Consider the following 21,050-nt stretch of genomic DNA (forward strand, 5'->3'; position numbering starts at 1 on the left):
GCCAGATCTTGCAACTGACAAAAAAAGCACCTTTCGGAAAGAGTTTAGCCCTGGTACTTCTTTCTAGGGAAAACAGACGTCGTCTGCACAAGAAATAAAGAATTTCTTTGATGTGAGACACATAAATTTACTTTTTAAACAGCCTAGTTTGACAAAAGACAATAAAACAAGCAAAAACAAGTAGAAAAACATATTCATACGCCGTCTATGTCATGATAAGAATTTCAAAACACATAAGTTGACCCACAGCAGCAAATATGCGATCGGAGAAGCTCAGGGTTCAAACACTCGCATACACATGCTTGATGGGAAATGCAATTCGAATCTTCATCGCAAAATATATCCCTCAACAAACACGATGTTAGCAATTCCAATATCTTCCAACACTGAATTATGCATTGACGGAGGAGCTATTCCCGTAAATCAATTCTTGAATCTATTCCAAGGCTATTCTTTACTTTTATAGCCATCATTCAATGGCCCACAAGTCACGTAGAGAGAGAAAAAGGAACAAAACTCGTATATTAAAATGATAAAATGACCATAATATGGCCATTTCTCTTTAGAGATCCTCTTAAAGTTTCCAGCAAAAGAAAAAAAAGAAAAAAGACATAATATTTGAATTCCGCTCCGCCATCATAGGTGCTAAAGAATGGCTTTTTGAGCCTTTCTCTCCTAGTAACCTGGTGGGAGATCTGAAACTCCAATCATTTGTGAATATACAGGGTGATTCCATAACTCCCCCTGCCAATTTTACTGGCGAACCGTTGATCCTAGAGTCAGACTTCCAATTAGAGAAAGTAGCCAAATAACGTGTAGACATCAGATACATCTTTCGTGTTGCAAGGGGTTGCATAATCATTAAAATATACAAAATTAACTATTTATACACGCACCCTGTCCTCAAAAACTCAATCAGAAAGTCGTTGCCCTGCTTTACCTGAGGTCAACAAAGAAAATTGACACATTCTTACGGCCGTAAGTGCAATATTCACTGAAATATTTTTAATTCAAAAAACGGAGTAAAGTTGGGGAAACAACAGAATAAACGAGGGAAAGAACCGTTGTCCCTATAGTTCATGCTGTTCTATAATGTATATATATCTCGGCGAATTTTTTCAATTAGAAGTACGGGATTTCTTTTGTTGTGCTCAGAAGAGACAGGGAAAGAACCTTTTTAATTCGAAGTTGGAGAACGGCGTGGGGTGTACCGTATATATATATTTTTTATTTTGTGACACGCAGTATATATATTTTCACTCTCAAAACTACAGGGTGATTTCTGAACACTCTTCGAGCATCTTCTAAAATGTGAAATCATACTTATACGACGCATAAGGTAAAGGCAGCATCAGCCCTTACACAGGGCACCCTTTATATCAGGGTTCTTTATAATTTTTGGGAAGTGCGAGATGGAAAAAAATTACATGTTGACTGATTATTCAGGAAAATTTGAGATTATTTTGTCTTCAATCTTAGGAAAGTAATGAATCACAGACATCATATTTTTACGCCTCATCTTCTGACTTGTGTAATGGTAGAAATGTGTGATACGAATTTTGCGTTTTAAAAGTTTATTTATCGATTAGCGATCGTAATTGTTTTGCATTTCTGCTGAGAAAAAATACCATTGTTTACACAATTTCGTGGCTTGTTTACATTGGTACCTCGTGTTATTAACGTGTTGTGCTTAGATTTGATATTGTCGTGAACATGACTCGGGAAAAATGTCGGGGAAAAAAAAAAATTCAGTCAAGTGTCAAAGAAACATTAGTTTCCAGTTGTTGCGGCTATAATTAAGGTGTGCTCAAGGTTCGTATTTCTCGTGGTACGTAAGAGCAGAGTTAAGAATCCTTGTACACGCTTCCTAGAGCAGTGGTTCTCAGCCTTTTCAAACCCACGGTCCGGTTTCATTCGTTTTTGTGAGTCGGAGGCCCGGTCATATACACAACCAACGGAAAATGAATGAGGAAAAATGAAACGGCTAATCACTCGCGGCCCGGTATAAATATCGGGGACCGGTACTGGGCCGCGGCCCGGCGGTTGAGAAACAGTCCTAGAGGATACACTACGTATGCATCTTACTTATCGGAAGTTGCTAGAAATTATCGTCAGAATTGCCGATGGGCGGTACCACAGGCATGGCAAGTTGAAACTGCTGCTCTAACTGTTTCGGCTGACGGGCGGCAGTCGACTATCTCCTAGTTGAAAAGCCTCGTCAGAGAGGGCAACAGACCTAAAAAATGGTACAAATATTCAATCATTACACTTCATTTATAGTTCGAAAAATAGATGGCAGCACTATTACAAGCATTGCGCAGAAGCGAACTTTACATTAGGTTGACAACACAAACACGCGCATTCCAACATGTACCAATAGAGAAACATGGACGAGGTGCTGCTGCAAGCTTTTAGTAGTAGTTGTAAACGGCCAATCCATTTCGGTTTTTTCTTTTATTTAGCGGTACGTAGAGTTTGGGTTTGGTTTTCAAAGTCTCCTGAGAGGAAAGCTATTTTTCCCCCCTACGTGGCTGGAAGCGAAACCCCATCGACACGGAGCAGCATATGTCACTGGAATTTTGATTCAAAAATGATTGTTAATGAATTTTTTTAGGTTTTTATTTCCCCAAGTCTCTGATAAAACACCGAGTATGTGAAACGGAGCCAACATCCGGGACTTAAACTGTTGTCTGTATGTAGGCCATGGGAAAAGGCTTAAAGGGGGAGGGTGGAAGTGGAAAATGATTTGATTTATAATGATGTCATGGATCGTTTATTTAAGAGAAAAGAAACCGGAACTCCCTTTTTTTTGGTGGTGGAGGGGGGGGGGGTGTTTCTAAGAATATTTAAATCTTCGAGGACATTCATTATATTTATAGAAAGCAAACTTGTATTTCACGAGGTGTTAACATGCGCGCGATTTTATTTTGAAACGCAACCGAGTGCCAAAATAAAAACGTAAATGGACGGAAAAAGAAGATTTAAAACTCCCACGAGAATTGATATTTCTCTCACCCGTTTTACTCACTGCGGAAATCCATTTTAATTGGTTCACATTTAATTAGACTTGCACTCCAGCGCCGAACGGCCATGGTTCAAATTTAGATATGGGTGTCTGCCTGACTGCTAAGCGGTATATATATGGTACGGTAAATCCGGTTATTATGCATAATTGTATAGCATTTTCGAAAGTTTATTAAATTTCCTTAAATTAATCGCCTTTACCGGGTGATTACGCATAGTACCCAAGCGTCGACGGTGAATTTGATAAATTTCCCTTAATTAATCATTTTTACCGTTGATTATGCATAATATTCAAGCGTCACGTCGTTGGTAAACGTGATAAATCGTACTATATGATATACTGTACGCGACAATTCCAACATGTATCATTATATCGGAGTACAATCGTAAACTTTGTTATCACTGTATCGGGATACGACTGTATTCATCACGCATACTAGACATTTTTCATATTTATCAAATTCACCAATTACAACTAGGGTGTTATGCATAATCACAGATAAAGGCGCTAAATTTCAAGCATTTATCAAATTTACCAAAGACGCTTGGATATTATGCATAATATTCGGTAAAAATGATAATCTTTTTAGTATTTACCAAATTTACAAACTACGCTTTATTATGCATATTCGCTGGTAAAAGTGATAAATTTACCAAACTTACCCAGAAAATCGATAATTATGCATAATAACCGGTTAATTTTGTATATAATAACTTATTTGTCATATTTACCGTAACATATACCAGTTGACTCTCGCCATACCTCCAGTTCACTATCATTTCATAACTCTTAAGTCTAAAGACACAGCTGAACAGCAATTATTCGTTGTGAAATCGCATTTGTGTGTGCATCCATTGTGGTGTGACCGCTATGTGTTCTGGTGCTGCCATCTGTTTTCCAAATTTGAAGGGAGAAACAAGCTACTTGAGTGATTTATTTTACTTAATGAAATGCAGATGTTGTGAACGTTGTTTCTGGCTTGGGAATTTTTCTAAAGGTGACTGTGTGAAGTCAGAAAATCATTTTCAGTTCACCATTAAACGTTCCACTTCGTGTGATGCGAGTCGAGACGACATCTCCTCGTCGAGATCTTGGACACTCCAGACTGGGTCAACAGCCATATTTGTGCCAAGCGTCGACGTCAGTGTCATCGTTAAAGCCAATACCTTTTTCCTACGCCGCTGGCTTTTTAACGATGAGACGTCATTTTGGATAGGAAACCGGTTTTTCCGGTCTAAGATGGAGGACGGTATCGCAGCTCGGTATTCCAGACGCCGCCTCATCCACACGAATACTTGACGGCTCATGGAATCATACGTGAAAGCCCGGCTCAGTCCTATACAGGAAGGACAAAGATGGTCGCCTGGATATACATATATAATGACTATTCGGTGCTGCCATCTATCTAATCAGTAATGATGGAATGAATGTTATTTGTGGCTTACACAAGAGACGTATGACATGCGTTTCATTCGTCTCTTGAAGTTGGGAGACCGCAGAAAACCAACTCCAATCGACCCAGCGTCGTGAAGTCACTGCTCCACACCGATCGCAATATCATGATGAAGGATAACAAAAAACAGTTTTTGACGTTAAATTCTATTTTAAACTAAGAGAGGGAGTTAAATAAGGACCTTTTTCTATTCTATCATAAGCGAGCCGTTTTTTATTTTTGGCTTTTAAGCCATCTGCAGTTGATAATAATAATAGTATACGCCACTCTCGTTGTGCGATAAGCTCGAATGTGGAGTGGGAATGGGTGGAGGAGTAACCTCTCGAGAGCCACTAAAGTGATAAGCTTGAGCTGAACACTCAAGCCGAGTTCGTTCGGAGAGAATATTAACCTTGACATTTACGGATGCCGTGTTGATGATGACATGGGCACACGTGTGCAATTCACATGGAAATACTGTGCATCATTTGATGAGATGCGAAAAAAAAAAATTAGTTTGTATGTACTTCCCGAGGAACAACTTTTCCGCTGATGAAGTCTCTTCAAGGCGCGTGTGGAAGTTCCTTCAACTGCCGGAAATGCGGAAAGACCAGCTGGAGGAAGCATTTCCCTGATAATTAGGTTATACAAGCGAACTTGGTTAATTCGAATCTTTGGATAATTCGAAATTTAGAGATCCCTCGTACGTTTCCTATTCAATTCAATGTCAAAAATTAACTGTTTTTAATTCCATTCTTTTTCTTATGCTTTGGAATAATATGAGAAGTTTGATTCAGATATACAATATCATTTGCAAAGTGTCTATTTCCCTCAGAATTTCTGGCTAAATTTTGGTCGTCCCTTTCTTTATTCTGTGCTTTACTAATGTACAGTCCATATTTCCAGAATGCAGTTAAATCACGTTATAACGAATTCAAAAGGACTGAAGAAATCACTTCGTTATAAAGCGATTTCCGATTTTTTAAGTATTCATTACAAACAATTTCGTTGCAGCGGAATGCGATTCTAAGGAAGAAAATTGCCTATTTATGTTCTAGTTCAATGTTTCCCAAAGTGGGCAGTATCGCCCCCTGGTGGGCGATGGAATGGTCCAAGGGGGCGATAGAACCTACTGATTTAACGTAGGATCCTATGGGTTTACTTGAGTTGGGGGCGATGAGAGGAAAACATTTCTGATGAAGGGGGCGATGGAACAAAAAGTTTGAGAGACTACGTTCTAGTTCATAAAAGGAATATGAAGTTCAAAATAACTCAAAGCAACTCAAGTATGAATTAGGCATTGAATTTCCTTTGGATAAATTTCACTTGACATTTTGGGTCAAATTGTCCGAATTGTTTTTATTATTTTTTGTGCAAGTATTGTGAAAGTCGAAGAAACAACAAATTCCTCTGAAGCAGAATTTCCAAACCTGTGATCCGCGGACCCCTGGTGGTCCGTAGTACTTTGTAAAGGGTCCGCGGAATCATTTTTCATTCACTATGATTGCATGAATGGCACATTTAGTGCTGTGAAATTATAATTTATTACATATGAATTTTTTATGATGTGCAAATTACACACAAACAATTCATTTTGAATTTTATGGGGGGGGGGGGAAGCTACTGCAAATTGACCTTCCCTGCAGGGGTCGGGGAGAATTTATCTTCACTATGGGGAGGGGTCAGCGATGCGCGATGCATTGAATTTCTCTAAGGGGTCCTTGTCTTCAAGAAACACTGCTCTAAAGTATACGCGTGCGCAAACGCATGCAATGCTTCAAATGAATGTTTGAAAGATGTCGCACGCAAATGCAAATTCCAAAGTCTTTTCTCATATTAGTGGGAGCTGGTAACTGGCACATTTCGGGAACTGAAACCATGTATGTTTCTGGAAAATGTCTTGTGCGAATGCCCTGTAAAGACAGCTACATACACATTTTCACTATCAGAAAGTCTAATGTGTTTTTCTATGGGATCCTCTAACTGCAGTTTGAATTTGAAATTCCAACTTGGTCCGATTTTTCAAAAATGTTGAAAGAGTAGATGGAGACATTCCACATTTTGATGCATTGTTTTCATTTACTCTCCAGCATCAACTTCAGAAGTTTTTAATCGAAAATCATTTCCTTTCGCGGGCACTCGTTTTCAAACAAAAGAAATATGAAACATTCCTAACACGTAGATTCCTAAAAATTCTCTTCACGAGCCATAGAAGAACAACCATCCTTCTCCAACAATTTGGCGTGAAACTCACTTTACGGGATCATTTTGGGAACGTTCTCTACTATTTTGTTGATTTTCAGAAACTTGTTTTTTAATTCGTTATAACGGATTTTTCATTTCGTAATTTCTGAATTCGCAATTCATCGTTTCTAGGCAAACTTATTCAAGGATTAGAAAAGTTTTCATTACAACGAGATTTTCGCTATAACGGTATTCGATTGTATAACATATACCCAAAACATTGAAAAAAAATTAGTCAACAAAATCTAAACTTTTGTAGTGAAAATAAGTAATAAGCAATTACCAGTGTAAGTGCAATCTTGCCTACACTGGATTGTGTGATAAATAAATATGTTTCCTTCACCACTTCAGTTTTACATGCTAGCTTTTGTCTTTTCATGGACATCTGAAGTTTTACTGATACTCGAGTGTGACTTCATTAACACCTGCCAAGAGTAGATGCAAATGCCCCTTCCAAGGAAATACGAAAGTTTGTGCGTCTGATTGTCAGTCTCCACACAAACGGAATGCTTAAAAGCTAGAAAACTGAAATCCCGGAAACCTGTTCGTAAAATGTTTTGGAGACGCACTGGAAAGTTTTGGAACGTTATTGTTCGCTTATTTTACAATATTCATGTAGCTTAGCAAACTTTTCGCCATGTCCAACCAAGGCTCGCTCTAGGGGAAAAAACTGTGGTTGCTTTACGGATGCTGACATTGGACTTCACTAAGGGGCGCTCATGTTCACTGGAACTATGTCGCGGATCACTCAAGTGATCTGGAAATGAGTCGTGGGTCACTTAAGTGCCAGAACTGTGTTGAAGGTCACTTAATATGATCTGTAAATGCACCGCAAGTCACTAAGTGATGTGGAAGTGCACCGCAGGTTACTTCAGTGATCTGTAAATGTTGCAGTTAGTTCATTTTTAAGAAATTAGGTTTGAGGTCATTGGCCATATCAGATGACTCCGAGGGCCACATTTGGCCAGTGGGGCATGAGTTGAGCATGTATGCTATAATGCAACGATACGCTCTTTAGGAATCACTACACTTAAGCAATAGACCAAAAGTTCCACTTAGTCCACAGACACAAAACATAAAGAGATAATTACACAACTGAAGGGCGTATGGTGAATGATTTATGATATAGGTACATGTGATGCTAATGTGACACAGTCTTTGGCTGATACAAGAATTGAAGAAGAGCCCAATTGTCTGTTCCGTTCTTAGGAGGGTAAATGACGTCATGTTTGGAATAGAAAGAACAAGAAGCAAAACTCAAACTTTTCACCGATGATAGGATTGGCACCATATTTCTTTTTTCATGACACACACACACACATAAGAAAGCTTGTTCTCACAGCAGGCAACCTCTCCGATGACTTCTGAGGAGATATTTTTGGAGTCTACACCAACGGAGGGAGTGAGTGAGTGAGTGTTCAAGTCTGATCCTTCTTTTTGGACAAGATCTTGCGAAAACAACACTCTTACTCGGTGACGTGTCCCAAGGCAGACTGAAGTAGTATATAAATATCTGCATGAAGTAGCTGTACATTTAATATATACGTAAAAAAAATATCAATCTAATTTAGAATCTGTCTGTGTCTTTGGTGCACCATTACAAAACAGCTTATGCCTTGCCGAAACAACACAATCGTAGGAGTCATTACCTATATACACACACACACGCGCTCGCGCGCGCGCGGAAGAGTCGCCATGAAACCAACCTCCCATCCACAAGAACGGACAAATGTTGTATTTGAAAAAACTTCTTTTACTCCTAGGATTATTTATTTTTTTATGTGTGCCGAGCAACCCTCTTGACATTGTAACTAATGTGATAGCTTTCTAAGAATGGCTCCTTTCACTCGATATAGCGTTACTACTTTTTTTTTTTTGTTTGCGCCCACGCCTTCTCCTATACGCGAGTAGTATACGTACTTACTTGCTTGCTTTCTATTGCCTAGTGGGTTTTAATAGCCAAGGGAAAAGTGGCAGAGAATATCGCGACACGCGTCTGTTTGATGTAGTACTGCGTTGTTACCGTAGATTGCCCCTGAAGATTATGTCATGAGCTAAACAAAAGAAATAAAAGTAGGCCGAGGTGCTGTTGCTGTTTCTTATGTTTCTGCAATGGAAACGGAAATGGCCTCTACAGGGCCGTTTCGATTTGCTTGCTTTGAACATTCTTCTTTTACAAAAAGAAGACTCTGATGTATCCCTTTGCCACAAATGTGTGGGTTGCTTTTCCTCAGTGTATAATTTTTTCTTTTGACTTTAGGGAGTTAAGCCTCGACTTAGAGGATAGTGTAAGTTTTATGTTAGAAATATGGAGAATGTAAACTTTTGGGACGGAAAGCAGAGGGTAGCAATTGAAGTTGAGCTTATAGGGAGTTCTTAAGATGGATTTCAGGAGAAAGTGCCTCCTGGAAAAGTATGATTTATTGTGTATAAATTTTTTTTTCCACATCAAATCAATTTATTAATATATAAGGTTAATAAAAATATTACATTTGATTAAGCCGTTCACATGAAAACACACCTAGGTCCCATACTGGTGTTACAATGAAGTTAATTTATAAACACTACAATTGACAATATAAAATATAATTACAGTGTTTAGTAATTTTGGAGAGAGAAATAAAAAATCATGATAAAATCAGAAATACATTTGAAAAACATCATTACAAAAGATGATGCAACGGGCAGGGGGGGGGTGCTTTATATAAAAAAATCTATAAATCAACATGAGTTTATAAAATATGATTTGAAATAGTGCAGCAGAGTTGACAACAAGCGAATTTTAAATGAGAAAATAACCAGTTGGAGCGGGAAGTCAATCTGTAGGAAAGAAGGGAGTGCGAATTTGAGGACGAAATCAAAAGCAGTTTTCAATATTGACTATTTCAAATAAGTATTGTTTAAGAAGTTTTTGAAAATTGTAAATGTGGAAGGCTATTATAAAATTTAGGAATGAGGGAACTATAACAAGCATTACACAGAAACAAGCTTCACGTTAGTTTCACAATAAGGACACGCGAGCCGATCTGCCCGTTAAAAAGTCTCGCCGCAGAGAGCAACAGGCTTCCAACATTACAACTATTCATTAATTACACTTCACTCATTATGAGTTGAGAAAAACTCATAGTTTAAAAAATTGATTGCAGATGGCTACACTACACATAACAAGCATTACACAGAAATAAACTTCACGGTAGGTTCAATATATATACACACACATTCCAACATATACGAATTCATTAGAAGTTCCACAGAAGAATATGGACGAGGTACATATATATATATGTGTGTGTGGTTTAGTAGTAGTGAGACTTAACTCAGCTAATGCTGCCGAGTGGCTCGGTGATAAGATGATCGTCTTCAACCATGAAGGTTACCGTCAAAAAGGTTTGATGCATGGATTCGAATTCGGGGGAAAAACATCGGAAACAAGTTTTTTACCTATCGAGCCTGGGGCGACCGCCGGTAGATGGCGCCTTCCTTTCCCACCTAACTCAAATGGTTGTTAATTGCCGTATGGCGATATGACCGGGAAATGTCCTTCGGTAAAGTAGTAATTCAGCTAATAGATCACAAAAAACGGAGAAATTAAGAAACAAAGAAATTTCTTTCCCACCCCTTCAATAAGACATTTCCAACGTTCCGTAGCCTTCTAATGAACAGTTACGGCTGTAGACAGGTCAGAACAGGGAGAAGCGAAGTATACATACCCTGTTTATAACGAATGTTTTTAACGTTAAGTCAGAATTTAAGAATTCTAGGTCATGAATGCAAAAGGAAAAAGAAATATGTGAGATCTATTTTTGATCACGGAAGAAAACGGTGATGCGGAGGCAACTTCTTCTTCTTCCGCGTCTCAACGAGAAATGGATCAATTTTTTTTTTTTATTTTTGTGTCATTCTCATTCATTAGTCAAAGAAGACTGACATTTACTTCCATCCTTCAGAAAGAAATTTCACGAATGTTTGAGATTCGTTTCATACGAATCACCAGCATCAGAATACGTTGCCGTTGATAGTTTGTGCGATGTACCGAGCATTGCAGCTGTCGTTTTCTTTGTCTTTGTTTCTCTACTTTGGTAGAGATACATTAAAACAGGGGTCTTCACGTTCGCCCTCAGGGCTTTTTTTTGTGGCCCGCTGATCATTTTCAGAAAATGGTTGAAAAAATTGAAAAACGATTAATTCTAGAATAAATGAAAGAAATAATTGTAGAGTAAATGAAAGAAATAATTGTAGAGTAAATGAAAGAAATAATTGTAGAGTAAATGAAAGAAATAATTGTAGAGTAAATGAAAGAAATAATTGTAGAGTAAATGAAAGAAATAATTGTAGAGTAAATGAAGACTGATCCTAGAGGGAATAAAAGAAATGATTCTGGAATGGATGAAAGAAATGGTTCTGGAATAAAAGAAATGATTCTATAATAAAAGAAATGATTCTAGAATGAATGAAAGAATGGATTCTAGAATGAATGAAAGAATGGATTCTAGAATGAATGAAAGAATGGATTCTAGAATAAATGAAAAAAATGGTTCTCGCGAATAAATGAAAGAAATGATTGTAGAATAAATGAAAAAACTGATTCTCGTGTATAAATGAAAGAAATGATTCTCGCGAATAAATGAAAGAAATGATTCTCGCGAATAAATGAAAGAAATGATTCTCGTGAATAAATGAAAGAAATGATTCTCGTGAATAAATGAAAGAAATGTTTGTAGAATAAATGAAAAAACTGATTCTCGTGTATAAATGAAAAAACTGATTCTCGTGTATAAATGAAAGAAATGATTCTCGCGAATAAATGAAAGAAATGATTCTCGTGAATAAATGAAAGAAATGATTCTCGTGAATAAATGAAAGAAATGATTGTAGAATAAATGAAAGAAATGATTGTAGAATAAATGAAAAAACTGATTCTCGTGTATAAATGAAAAACTGATCGTGTATAAATGAAAAAACTGATTCTCGTGTATAAATGAAAAAACTGATTCTCGTGTATAAATGAAAGAAATGATTCTCGCGAATGAATGAAAGAAATGATTCTAAAATAAAAGAAAGAACTGATTCTAGAATGAATGAAATAAATAATTCCGGAACAAATTGATGAAACTCAGAATTACTGAAAGAAATCAAAATAATTTTAGAATTTGAAAAAAACAAAAAAATTCCAGAATTACTGACAAAAATAACGTATAAGTCAATGAGAGAAATAGTTTCGGAATTTCTGATTATTTCGCAATCAATAAAAGAGCAATTTCGTAATAATATTGAAAGAAATGATTTCAAGATATATATTGAGAAGGGAAATAAATCATTTTTCGGAATTACCCAAATAAATAGTTAAAGAACAATTTAAAGTGATTTCAAATTAAAATTACTCTAAGATCTAATTACTAATCTATTAAGATCTAATCACTTTTTAATCAGTAATTAATAAAAAACTTTTTCAAAATTGATGTGTTTTTTTTTCAGAACTAATCAAATTGATAATTATTATGAATTTTGATTATTTCAATAAAAAGTAATAATTTCCGAATAAATAAAAGTCCTCATATATTTATCCCGTTTAACTCGGGCCCCATTTGCCCCTTCTATTAAGATGTCACTAAATTACATGAGTTGGTGGCCCGCGGGCTACGAGGAAAGTTTCAATTTGGCCCACCGTGTCTGAAAGGTTAAAGATGACTGTAATAGACCCTCATGTTAACGGAGTAATAGAGACTGAACGTTGTCTGTTTCAATGAAAGTCCTGTTTATAATAAATACAGTAATTCTTAAAGGAGTGTAATGTAACCGGGTGTACATGAATAAAAGTAAATAGTTAGCTATAAAAAGTCCTTATTATAAACCCAGTAAAAAAAACATCCTTCAATATAGGTTGAATTGAATAAGATGTGTGTGCATAGAGGGTGTCCTGCAAGTGACAATGCGGTCTTTATCTCATCAACCGTCGTAGAGGTATGATTCCGATTTAAAAAATGCTCAAAAGCCGTTCAAAAATTACCCGGTACCAGCTGTGAGAGTCAAAATACAGTGCGGATAAATGAAAATAAAATAAAAATATACATTTATGGTCCCTTTGCCTTCCAATTAGAAAGTTGTTGCCCGGTCTGATGCCAACAAAAAAAATCTCACATTTCCAAGTGCAATATTCACTGAGATATTTGAATTCAAAAATCGGGGAAAATTACGAAAGAACAGCAGCAAAACATTAACGGACAACGTTCCTTCTTATCATTTTTATGCTGTGTTGTCTCAACTTTTTTCCGATCTTTGAATGCGAATATTAATTACACTTGGAAACTTGGAATTTTTTTTGTTGGCCCCAGGAGAGACTAGACAACAACTTTCTAATCGGACGGCTTTTACATAAAAGGAACCAAGCGCCATTAAATCAGAACTGGGAAAAAGTTATTTAAAGTTATCTTCGATTCAGTTATCTCTTCAGTATGGTAGTTGGTTCAAGTGCACACAGATGTCATCACAGTCTATGTGTCACTTGGTTCTATTTAGATAAAAATAATCCCAACTCTTTCAATAGTTCAGATGTCGGTATATCTCAAAAACGTTAAAAGGGGCGCTCGGTTCTTTTTACATAAAAACCGTCCAATTGTAAGTTGGAAGACAGGGGAACCGTGTAGAAATTTGGATTTTTTTTATTTTGTTACACACTGTATTTTCACTCTCAAAACACTAACACAGAATAATTTTTTAACGTCTTTTGAAAATTTTTTAAATTGAAATCATACCTCTACGACGGACGGTTGATGAGATGAAGGCCGCATTAGCACTTATAGAACACCCTGTATTAATCTTTATTCTTCTGGCTGGCGTGCGCTATAAGTCATGCAGTGCATCCATGTTGACACAGAAACCACACAACGATCGATATTTAATCGATTGCCTGGAATCGCTTTTTAAACAAGTTAATAATTTTTTAAATGTTTAGAACGAGTTTTAAACTCGTCAGATAAAAATAAGAGCATTCTTTATTATCATTACAACTTTTCTCACTGTCCGTTTTAGGTGACTGCTATAATGTACTTCGGGATTGATCAGTCAATGGTGGGATAGCTGCTTGTAAACCACCACCGAAATATTTTATCAGGAACAAAAGAAATTTAATACCAAGTAGAACAGAACTTATTTCGTCGTATTCCAGTCAATGAGGCTGTCTGACGACTTACAAATATTCTTTCTGAGGCGTTGTGAAGAAGAAAGACAAATTTGTACATGTATGTGTGAAGCATGAGTGTGTGTAGAGTAAACAAAAATCAAGTCCAAGGCCGTGTCTACAGTACAAATGCAGTATGCGCAACGAAAGATCACAATTAAGGGAGGAAAAAACCCCTAAAAATATTCAATATTTCAAAAATCGTTGGTAGACAAAAACCATACAACACATATAAGATACACAGAGTGATGCAGAAAATATGGAATACACTCTAAGAGGCGAGATATAATTATTAAATATCGTAAATTAAAATTAAATCTCTTGGAAATACATACAGGTGATACTATAAATTTAGACGGATTTTAACATGTAGAAAAAATTATGAAAATTAACTAATTGAAGTCCCGGTAGCATGTACCGAGTTTGTGCCCATGTGGAAAAGTCGGAATATTTCTGACAATAAAAAGTTATCAAGGAAACAGTTATTTTCCGGATATTATGCTGAGGTGAGCTCGGAAAGAAAAGTCATCACGTCTCCGCCGGGACTCGAACGCAGGCCCTCCTGCATACCGGGCAAGCATGCTACCATCTACTAATTATTGTCAATAGGTGACGCAGTATTGTTTCCTGATAATAAGTAAATTTTATTTCTTTGAAAGACGATGGGATCGCAGAAAATGATGGGTACTGCAAGTCAAAATTTAATTCTCCAAAAAAAAGTATTTTTGAGGAATATGGCAGATGAATATGTTTATGTGCCTATAATAGATCAGTTATTACTATATACAATCAATTATGATAGAATCATAATTATCATAACATAATTTATAAGTCATGAAAATAATCTTAATATTCTTGGTATGAAAAATTCAAATAAGCCTTGTTAAAAATAAGGGGGTGGGGTGGAAGTTAGGACAGCCAAAATTACGGTACTATCCCGTAAAATATGGATCGTATGACCACTGTATACAAGTATCTAGCCCGCGAGCAGTAGAAATACCGCATATCTTGCCCGCGGACTGAAAAAAGTTTGTGTACACCTGCTGTAACTACCATATACTGTATACTCTGGTATAAGCCGAGTTTTTTTGTTGAAAAGTTCGTTCCTTAATTTGGGGGGGGGGGAGTGTCACAGGTCAGTTTTTGAGGAGAAAATATCCCCTCCCCCACTTTACCAAATCATATAGTTGCATGGTCTCCGCACGGCTAGCTTGAAGATCCTCAACGTCATTGGACTACTTTAGATAACACCGCTTCACTAATCAGTTAAATGATTTTCGTAGTTAGGCTATAGCTGGCGTTTCTGATCAGTGGAGGGATTTCTGTAGCTATAGACAGAGCCGCAATTAGTTGCTTGGTCAGCTGGGGCAAGCACGCATTTCGGTGCTCTCTTGTAATGTTGAAGGGGAGGTTACAGGGTGAAATTTGTACCCCTTTTGGTCCGGCGCCCTGAGCACTAGACCCAACACTGGTTGGTCGTGATCATCGAAGTGATAGCCATTGATCCATTCAAAACAGTGCCGTTTTATGAAGTATCTGCCGGCGAAAATGAAAAGAGGAATGATATTTGTATATAATGCTTCTTTCAAACAAATAGAAAATTTCAAAAATTTTCCATTGTAATTTTCATTGCAGGAAAATATACGAATTGTTCCCTTTTAAAATGCACTGATTTTTGGGGGGTCGGCTTATACACGGGTACATACGGTATAAGTTTTTCATGTATTTTGTTAACGTGGCGTTTATTATAGCAGCAGCCTGTCGGCGAGAATTTCAACTAGTTTTTTTCTTTGCGTCGAAAAATGTTCGACTTTTTTTGCCAAGTCTAAAATCACTAAACGTCAATTTGTTGATTTTTTTTAATGATTTTGTTATAATCCATCCAAAACGTCTTGGGACACCCTTAGATATAACATAGAAGCTATTTTTATTAAAGAAAGTAACAAAACACCATGATTATGATTAGATGTGTCTTGATTATTTCTCTTTTCATGTTTTCATCCCAAATTTCATGAAATTATTTTATAAACTTCTGCAAGAGACGAAACGAAATGAAAGAATTTCCCCAAAAGAATGTGTGCTCTCGAATTCACACAGTTCCCATTAATTCAATGCGAATTTTCTTAGATTCAATAATCACGTAAAAAATAGATAACATTACAGAGATTTTCAGAGATTCACTTATAGTTTCTTGTATTGATAGATCTGAGTTTGAATTCTGATATTGGATAGACGAGAATAATTTACGAACTGAAAGTGAAAATCTGACTGCAGTAAAAAGTAATTCGCAAGAGATTGTCAAAGAGCTAATTCCTTACTTTCTTTTATATCAATAAGTTCGGCCGTTCCGCTGAACTTATTTGACGGTCTCATGCGAATTACTCGTAATAGTGAGATTATCGTTAGAATTGTACATAAAGTGGCATTTTCACGTCTTTTAAATAATAATAACGATACTGTGCATTGCAAAATTCGTTTATAACGAGAAGTCCGTCTCAACAACAATTTTTCCTCTGATTGTATACTGTCGTTATAACGGACTTTTACTGTGCTTAAGTACATTATCACAAAACGATTCAATGCTTAATTCGAAGTTTTTCAAGTAAGAATTGAGAGCACCGAAGGAACCAAAGATTTTCCTTAAGGCTCCCAATTCAATAGACGATCACTGTAGTTCCATTCTAATATCTGCTGTGCTCTGAAACACATCCCACACATTCCTTAGTAACTTTTCTCTGACACCCACGGGGTCTGCGGACCATCATTTGAAAATCCCTGACATAATTACCTTCACAATACTGAAGGGCGTTTTCACTGTGGACATGTTGACTATGCAAAGAAAACACTCTAACGGAAATCTGAAATTGTTACGTATGAGGGATTATATAGTTATCATTTATTTTATAATTATAATTCTGTTTCATGGGTACAGCACTGGCCATACCAATAGTATAGGTATAAGTACAGAATAGGTATATCACAAAAAATAAACCCGCTGTGCTGGATTTCATCCATCGAAGTTCTTTTGCTGGAACAAAACTATAATTATTATCATGATAATTAAAAACACAAATGCTTGTTTCCGATAACATTTAATATTATTGCTATGATCGCGCATACAACTCGTTAACATCCCCTGAGAAACTTCTACAAACAACGATATCAGCAGGAAAGTGTTTTGATGAAGAAACCGTAACAGAGTGTATGCATATGCATGGAGTATGCGTATGAATATGCATGGTATGTTTTTTTTAAATCAAGTGCTGACATATCTTCTTGGAAAGTGTGTGTTTGGAAATAGTCGAATAAACTTGCAGATTTGGTTGAAATCTAGAGGTTTCATGTAATTGCTTTCGAATATTCATCGTGCCAATTAGTCATAGTTTCAGCCCGGTGTGAACGTTGCCATCCTTGAAGACTGAATTAGAGAATGCCACGTATCATAGTAAGACAGAGACAGCAAATTCCAAAAGCAGGTTGTTTAGAACGTCGCTAAAATCAGGTATTCAGGTGGAAATTCCTTGTAACTTCGACCATAAAATCAGTTTCCGCGTAACAGGAGTGTTTAAAATTCTTGTAAAACCTTTGTCCATTCAGTCCATGGATCCTGTCTCATCTCTTAGCCTATACATACTCAACCCATGGCCCGCGGGCCAAATAATGTCCTCGGAGTCATTTGACGTGGCCCGTGACCTCACACATAATTTTTGAAAAATGAAATAAGCGGCACATTTTCAGGTCATTAAAGTGGCCGTGGCACATTTACGAATCAATCAGGTGGACGCGGCACACCATTACAGATCACTTAACCCATTTTTGATCGCTCTTTAAACTCTTGACCCAATTGCATAATTTTTATGTACAGGGAGGTTCCATAATTCCCCTTGCCCCATTTTATTAACGAACCGTTGATCCTAGAGGCATACTTCCAATTGGAAAAAGTATCCAAATATAACGTGTAGAAGTACTATAGTTATTGAAATATAAAAATATTAGCTTTTTATATGGACACCCTGCCCTCAAAAACCCATTGAAAAGCTATTGTCGCGTCCCTCCTGATGCAAAAACCAAATTTCCACGTTTCTACGTTTGCCGAGTTATTTGAATTCCAAAACCGGAGAAAAGTTGGGAAAGAACAGCATCAACGAGGGAAGAAAGTATTGTCCGTTAGTTTTTGCTGTTCTTTCCCAATTGGCAATCACTCACATCTATTGTCCAAAAACACTGGATAACAATGAAATCGCGTCCGACATGATAATGTACAATTCCGATTGGTTTAACCAGCTGAATACGAATATCCCCATGAAAAAAATTCATCTGTTCTTGAATTAATGTTGGTCCTCTATGTATTGGTAAAGTTTCTATATTGTTTTTCTGTTTTATTTACTTTGTCCTATGTATTGTATTCTATTATTATACAGGGTGGTTATACATAAACTGACACTTCTCAGGCGTATGAAGCGACCAGTCTGTTGGAGGTATTATTTTTGGTTTTTACTTTTTACTTAGTATAATAGTTGGATTCTCAAACTGTGTGCCGCCAACTTTTGTCAGGGGCGCCGGCCTTGACAAAGCTTTCTCCGAAAAGACATTCTCTATTAAACTGCTCTGGGGAGCCACGGATAACCGTTGATTAGGGAAAGGGGTACCGCGGATCGAAAAATTTTAAGAACCCTTGGTATATAGAGTGGACCATGGGGGGGAGGGCCGAAAATAAAAATCTAATAAAAATAGTTCAATTTTTGACCACCAGGTGAAAAAGTGGCGCGTTTTTATCGCAGTTGTTAATTTTTTTTTCCATAGTTCAAACCAAATTTCAATGAAATCCGTTGCCAGTTGGTGCGAAGTAGGTCTCGAGTGGGCAAGATGCTCGTCTTCCACTACGAAGGTTATCGTCAAAGTCCACGGGACAAAGAACATCAGTGTCAAGTTCTGTACCTACTGATCTTGGGAGACAGCCGAGAGATGACGCTTTCATTTTCCACTCAACTCCACTCCACTGACTGAAAATTTCCATACGGCGATGTATGACCCGAATTGGTGGGAAGTAAAGTAGTTGGCGTAAGGTGAATGAAGAGAGAGTGCGTCCACTACAACGAGCGCTACCTAGGTCGCAGTAGTGTCAGTATAATTCAACTACTACTACTAAACCCAGACATACACCTCGTCCATATTTCTCTGCGGAACCTCTAACGAATTGGTACATACGGGAATGTGCTTGTACGCGTAGTGAAACCTGCTGTGAAGTTTGTTTCTGTGTAATGTTTGTTATGTGTGGTGCTGCCATCTTCCACCAGTTTTCTAACTATGAGTGAAGTGTAATGATTGAATAATTAATCGTTGTAGGCCTGTTGCTCTCTGTGGCGAGACTTTTAATGGGGAGATCGGCTCGCATTTGCGACTCGAAGTTGGGAACCACAGGAAACCAACTTCAGCCGACCACCACTGCGGTGACGGTGGGGTTCGAACCCGGATCCTCGCGACGCGAGTCCGTCATTATGACCACTCAACCACCGCAGCGGCAGTATAATTCAACTGACAACTACTAAGCTTGATTATACTGATACTACTCTGTCTTGGGTAACACCCGTTGTGGTGGAGCAGGCGGGTCTGGTGTCCCTGGTGCGGGATCAGAATGGGCGCCGAATTCACCTTTTAACTGATTCTTCTATATGCAAAGGGGCAGTATCTGGTTGCGCTCTGAGTGGAGGCATCCCATCGAAACTTGGTATGGGAAACTTGGACCACGGGAAAAAGATAACTACGATAAAAAAAAAAATCGCCAGTTTTGCACCTGGAGGTCAACAATTGAACTATTTTGTTATTGAATGTTTTTTCCCCATAATACATACATCATATATACCAAATTTCATCAAAATACATCCTCCTCACACTTCATACGGGAGCCACGGATAACTATAATAACACTTTGTCGGTTTATTTATAACCACGGGTATTTGCACTAAATGTGCAATTTCAGAGCAGTAGCCAATGCAGCTTTTTTTTTTTTATGGTCTAAAAAATAGTCTACGCAAAAAAAAAAAAAAAAAAAAAAAAAAATTAAAAAGTGGATTCACAGGAGTTTTTTTTTTCGTGTTCAGCCCACTGTGTGTGAATTACATAAGAAATTACTTATTTTTACTAACTTTTACTAACTTTGTCAGAATTTGTTGTTCAGTGTCACCTAATCATATTTAAAATCATAAAATACTGAAAAATTCCGATTTCATAGAGAAGATGTAAATGTACGGTGCCAACTATAAAGTTTATTTGGTAAACCCAATACCAGGCAAAAGATGCTCTTGAACAAAGAAAAGACTACATGATGCCATCTTTTGGTCTCAGTCAACGTAAAAGGAAGTTAAACATAGGATTCCCAGGAGTTTCAATTTCTTTTAACACCGACAGATAATTCGAGAATGAGCTACGTGTCAAACACTCACAGTTACTCACGGAAAGACCTTTTCTAGATATTGTGTGCTGAGGTGAACACGGAAGTAAGTCATCTGGTCTCCACCGGGAATCGAACCCAGGTCCTGGTGCTTGCAAGAGGTGCAAAAAAAAGTGCGCTACCACTGGAGACACGACTCTGACTTCTTTTTTTCCCGCATTGTGGCTGGAAATGCTGAATAAGGTGCTAGTAGCCTCCCGTAACTTCAGGAGAAAAAGCCCCCCTCCTCTCATCAAGGTGTGACCGTGGACAGAGTGAGACGGCTTTTATCTCAGTCCAGTACATCACAGAGATAGTCCTTTTCTGGATATTATGCTGAGGTGAACTCTGAAAGCAAATTCATCGAGTATAGTCCAAGATCAGGTCGGCATAATATCCATAAAAGGTCTATCTCCCTGATGCATTTTAGAGAGAAAAAAAAACCCTCTCACTCTCACTCTCTACACCTTTCGACAATACTGACCACGGCATGATGGGAAATTATTCGGTTTCTGAATATAATTATTCGGTTTTCCCTCTCAACAAGATGGAATAGTCGAGAGAAGAACATCGACAAAATGTGAGAAAGCGTGGGTGAAATAAGACATACACAGAGAAATACAGGAAAATAAAATAAGAGCCTGGCAGGCAGTTCTTTTCCTGCTTGTCCAGTAACCGGAGAACAGCAATGATGATCTCACTACCATGAAACGCTGCTAATCACGTGACCCTCCCGCCATAT

The 21,050-nt window shown here is 37.4% G+C and overlaps 1 protein-coding gene across 1 annotated transcript in view; it reads right to left on the minus strand.

The window, feature by feature from the left end:
- The window catches only part of LOC149069296 (CD151 antigen-like), a 78,282-nt gene that overhangs the window by 42,022 nt on the left and 15,210 nt on the right, over positions 1 to 21,050 (minus strand). The gene's annotated exons all lie outside the window — the stretch shown is intronic.

This window comes from Pholcus phalangioides, unplaced genomic scaffold, assembly GCF_987345545.1.
Source record: "Pholcus phalangioides strain wild (caught in Gottingen) unplaced genomic scaffold, Ppha-v1.0 ptg000022l_1, whole genome shotgun sequence".
In the NCBI taxonomy this organism is placed as follows: Eukaryota; Metazoa; Arthropoda; class Arachnida; order Araneae; family Pholcidae; genus Pholcus; species Pholcus phalangioides.